Source organism: Eutrema salsugineum, unplaced genomic scaffold (genome assembly GCF_000478725.1).
Source record: "Eutrema salsugineum unplaced genomic scaffold, Eutsalg1_0 scaffold_3, whole genome shotgun sequence".
Lineage (NCBI taxonomy): Eukaryota > Viridiplantae > Streptophyta > Magnoliopsida > Brassicales > Brassicaceae > Eutrema > Eutrema salsugineum.
The window spans coordinates 13,665,299-13,670,769 of NW_006256756.1; the positions used below are offsets into that span (position 1 = coordinate 13,665,299).

At 39.6% G+C, this 5,471-nt stretch overlaps 1 non-coding gene across 1 annotated transcript; it reads right to left on the minus strand.

Moving 5' to 3' along the window:
- Window positions 1-2,393: 2,393 nt before the first annotated feature.
- On the minus strand, window positions 2,394-2,497 carry LOC112085848. The gene has a single exon (XR_002899136.1). It is a non-coding gene; the product is annotated as a small nucleolar RNA R71 (small nucleolar RNA).
- Between the last annotated feature and the right edge of the window lie 2,974 nt (window positions 2,498-5,471).

Here is a 5,471-nt window from a genome sequence, read left to right on the forward strand (position 1 = left end):
CCAAAAAAATTCCCAACTGCTCGGCCCAGTAGGAGCCAAGGAGATGCATGATTAGACTGCATTTAAGCCCCCGCGATGGCATAAGTCCGAACCGCTGATAACACCAGATTTTCACCATTTTTATGGATCACTTTAATATCTTTTGCATGTGTTTTTAATCCATCTAAAGGTTTTCAAAGGATTTCAGGTAATTTGGGAGAAAGAGGTGCAAATTGAATAAATTCAGACCGTCAGAACTCTCATGGAGAGACGAAGACCTTCTAACCGTCTGATCACCCTCAAAATCGGACAATTAATAGAAGACTCAACCAGCTTTCAAATGCACTTGGTTTGGAGACATTCCAACAGTTGGATCTCAAGATATTTTATTTGCCCCGTAGACAATTCGAAGATGGCCGGCACTTCATGCGACCGTTGCCAGCAGCCCATCCGCCGCAGCCAGAGCCATGCGACCACGGCCAGATATCTTCCGAAGCCCATGTGATTTCCCAGCCTCAGCTCTGGAACCCTAGAGACCTTGGAGTATTGAAGACTATAAATATTTGTCGTTTAGGTCGTTACAGAAACCCTTTTTCCCAAGCTGTTTTATGCGATTTTTAGAGAGGATCCTTCAACTCTGAGTTCATCAATAGAGAAGCTTTCTTTCATCTCTTTTCTTAACTGTTTTTGATTGCTTTCATTAAAACCAATGATGATGTCGACCTCAAGCATGGCTGAGTAGATCCCGAGTTGGGCATAGTATTCTCGAAAGGGGCTCTCATAATCGATTAAGACATCTAGGTTTTTTGATATGGGATTTTAACTATGTTCTCTGTTTATTATCATCTTCAATGCATGTATGCTTGATTGATCACCTTGTATCTGATCTAGATAGTTAGTGTTGCGAAAGTTTTCATTAAGTATCCCACCTAGAATGAAACCTACCTGCGGTGAAGTCGTGAGTACTGACGAGTCCTATGCAGCTCTTGCGTTCTATCCCTTCCAGGGCCAGAGTGGAAACCTACTGGTCAGGGTTGCGAGAAACAGTTGGTTATGATCACGATGGTGACGTAGTCATACCGCCGAACTCCAGCTCTAGATCCTTAATATTTCGATTTCCGTCAATCCCAATCTATGATCCCTTGTGTTGGAACCGATTGTGATCCATGTAGAGTTCCTGAAAGCCCAGCGTTTTTAATCACTGTTTACAAACCAAAATAATATTTACTTCCTTTCTTAGATCTGCATTTTTATTTGCTTTAGTTCGATTTTCTACTTGTTTCATTTGCTTCCATTTGATTTTCTACTTGCTTTTTAGGATAGATTCAATTGCTTCCTTTAGTTTTAGTTTAATTTGTGACAACCACCAAACGCCCTTAAAACCGATTTAGTCTAGACATAAACTTAGAAACCGTAGAAAAATAATATGCACAAAAATCCCTGTGGATTCGATCCCTAAGTACTACAAGTGCTTACCTGTGCACTTGCGGTTTTCATTTGTTTTTATTAAGGAAAAAAACTTGTTCCCTCACCTCGTAGCACATCAAGTTTTGGGCGCCGTTGCCAGGGAATTGTTTCGCTGTCCTTTTTATTTTTCTTATTCTAATTTCTGTTCTAGACATCTGATATCTAGTTCCTTCTTAAGTTTCTGAATTATCTTTCCCTTCTTTTGTTTTTCTCTGAATTGCATGAATACCAGGCGCATACCTGTAGAAAACATTCCAATTCTAGACGAGATAGACCGACACGAAAGAAACTTCGAAGACTTAGACGAACGCAGGGAATGGCCGACGACGAACATGGACCAAGATGGGTCCGAACAAGATGAAAATGAAGAGAATGATCACAGAGAAGGTGAACATTCTCGACGAGATGGATAAGAGAATGAGATCCGTCCAAGAAATCCTCAAAACCGAGAGAGAGAAGAACGCGAAGACCTTGATGCACCTATCAATGTTGCCGATGTTAACAACCGGGATATGCAGCCGAATGAGCGCAATAATCACCCTTTTCAGCAAGAAAATCAACACCGAAGACAAGCCAGGAACCATCACATAGCTGATTTCGTTGCACCAACTCTGAATTTTCAAAATCGATCTGCAATTCAAGTACCATTCCCGAACCAGAATGAGTTTGAAGTCAAGCCTCAAATTATTTCTTTGGTGAAACAAAAACAGTTCAATGGAGTTCCTTCCAAACATCCAATGGATCACATTGAAATCTTTGAAGAAATCTGCAGCATGATGAGGACAAACCAATTTCCAGCAGACTACCTAAAGTGTAAGTTGTTCCCTTTTTCATTAACAGATAAAGCTCACCGTTGGTTGAAATCTTTGCCTGCAGGATCTATCACTAATTGGGAAGAATGTAAAACTGCTTTTCTGAACCACTTCTATACCAAGTCAAGGTCGACCTTACTGAGAACCAAGATCTCAAGTTTCTAGCAAGGACCGGCCGAACTTTTCTATGAAGCCTGGGAGCGTTTTAAAGAGTATATACGTGACTGTTCTCACTGATAAATAAGAGTTTTTAAGGCTCTCAGTGGGTTATCAATCCCTTAATCATGTAGTATAAAGGGTGTCAAACCAAAAGGGTTAGTTCAGGCACAAGTTCATATGAGTCTTTACTTAATTCAAGCAAAGTAATCAGTTTATGGTTCAAACAAGTAACAAGAACAACAAAGTAAACTAAAAACAAGATTAAGCAAGACTAAAGTGAAAACTAAACAAAGCAAGATGACTTAAACGATGATGAATATGATATGATGAGGTTTAGAGCTCCAGATATGATAGATGGCTAGGGTACTTTCAGGATCTAACTAAGTATCTAATAAACTATGATGATAAATGATCTAAGCATGATTCATAACAAGTTTCAATCTTTCTCTAGCATCAAAACACAATCTCAAACATTCTTTTATACAAATGAGAGAGATGCATTAGAAACTAATCATGATATGCAATCTAAGCTTAATAAAACACTCCCATGTAAATCAAACATTAGACTCTTGTATTAATTGGTTCAGACATTTCCTCAAATACTTTTGGTGCATGAAATGTCTTGAATCTGGGTTTAAGTGATATTCAGAAACCCAGCATTAAGATCAGTTAAACAAGAACAAAGATGCATGAATCTAATCCTAAGCTATCTTAATCAAACCCCTAGAGCACCCTAACCTACATATCTAGAACTATAATGAGGGGACTACTCACTAATCATGATTATCTCCCTTGATCCTTTGCAAGATGGGTAGACAAGCATGATTAGTTGATGAGAAATGATAGAAGATGGATAGATGATGATGAAATGGTGATTAAAGCTCTTAAACTCTCTTGATTCAAGAAGAAAATGGAGATATCTCTCTCAAAGTATGTTCTTCACAAAAGAGGCGAAAAGCTTAAAGAAAATGAGATAATCCTAAGGCTGATAGACAAGACATTTTAGGTCTTAGGGCTATCAATCCCCTTGTCAAAGTAGCACAAAATAGGTTGTCAATCCAAGAATGTGGTGATAGACACTAAGCTATATGATCAGTTTCTCAATTCAAGTTAACAAGTGAGGTTTTGATTGACTAATGACAACTACAAATTTAAAACAAGATTAATGACTAATCAAATGATTAAACAAGAACTAAGTAAATGACAAGTGATGTGAATATGAGATGATGGAAGCATGAGATTCTAGACATGATAGTTGGCTAGGGTGCTTTGGTGCTTAACTAGAAATGCTAATGACAATGATGAGACATGATTCAAATGATTTAGAACTCTAATCTAGATTAATCCTCTCATGAAGGTATTAACCTATACACTAATCCATTTTAAAACCAAATCATCATTTGTGAAATATGAATCAATGAGCATTAAGAAACGGTTCTAAAAGATCACTTAAGCAAATCACAAGACATTATCATGCAGCAAATGCTTAAACCTCTAATACAGCTCTTTCAGGAATTTCATCAAACAGGTGCATGAAATTCTCAGAATCTATATCACAAGTGATGTGCAAGGATCTAGCCTAGAGAACAGCTGTTTAGAGAGATGAAATCATGAATCTAGCCCTAAGCACTCCTAATCTAACATTTTAGCACCCTAACCTACACATCTAGAACCTCATTAAGGTGACTACTTTGTAATCATACCAATCTCTCTTAAACCTTTGCAAGTTCAGAAGATTAGCATGATAAATGATGAGAAATGGAGATGGGGAAGATGGATAATGATGGATTTGCAGCTTTAAACACAAAGATCTCTCAAACTCTCTTGATTAAATCCCTTAAAAATCGATATTTCTATTCTTAAGAGGAGACTTTTCACAAAAGAGGCAAGAAACAAAAGGAATAAAGCTTAGTCCTTAGGGTAAAACAATAAAAAACTATATATAGGTCCTTAAACGAACCGGGTCAGCCTGGAAAAAACCGAGTTCTGACCCGGCTTTGATGGGTAAAATGTCGAGTGTGCGAGTTGGTCAGGTGCTTCCCATGTGGCATGCCCAAGTCGCACAGCTATAGAAACTGTCTTGTGAGCCTTAAGTCCTTCAGCCTCAGCCGCATGCCCATCTAGGTATAAACCGCGAGTCTTTATACGATTCAGTCTTTCTTCTCTTCAATTCGGATGACCAAGATGAAATCTGGGGAGAATATGTGTGCGATTTGGTCCTTCTTTAGTCCCAAGTCGCATGCCCAACTCGCACACGTCTAGAAGGAAGCTTCAGCGAGATTAAACCATGTAAGCCAAGCTGCATTCCTCTCTCGGTGTAAACCGCGAGTCTTCATGCGGTTCAGTTCCCTTTGCTCCCTAGCTCGCACAACTATGTAGCACAGGACTTCAAGTATGTGTGAGAGTTGGTCTACTTCACTCCCAAGTTGCATGCCCAAGTCGGTGTAAACAGCGAACGTTTATGCGGTTCAGTTCACAGCTCGGCCAACTCACATGCTCAATTTGCACCATTATGAACTTAGCATTTTTCATGCTCAGGAGCCTTTGACCTTACCCGGGGTTACCTTACCCGCACATCTCCACACGAAGCTCAATTCCCAGAAATTATCCCTTAAGCGCTGCGAGTTATCCAAGTCACAAAACCATCTCGCAGACTTCAAATCTCCTCAGGGCACTTCGCATTCGGGGGAGCGTAACTTCCAGGATATATATCCAAATGGCTTGATTCCAGCTGCAGTGGAAAGATCACTCGAATAGCTCGAACTTTTGTGAAGAAACCTTCATCGCTTTGGAAGTGGAAGGTTCCCTGGACGGCTCATCTCTGTAGTGCACTGAAACGATCAAAAGGAAGCTCTTCTTTCAACAACTAAAAGTGAATGTTGCGCTTTACTTGAACTGTGGTGATGGAGGGATTGGGCAGGAGAACTTGGAGTGGCTCATCTATGAAGTACTTGAAGTTGTAAACCAGCTTGGCACCAACTCTCCCTTGAAAGAAACCAATCTAGCACAGATGAGCTTCATTAATCAGATCAAGCCTTGCCTTACTCTCCTTAA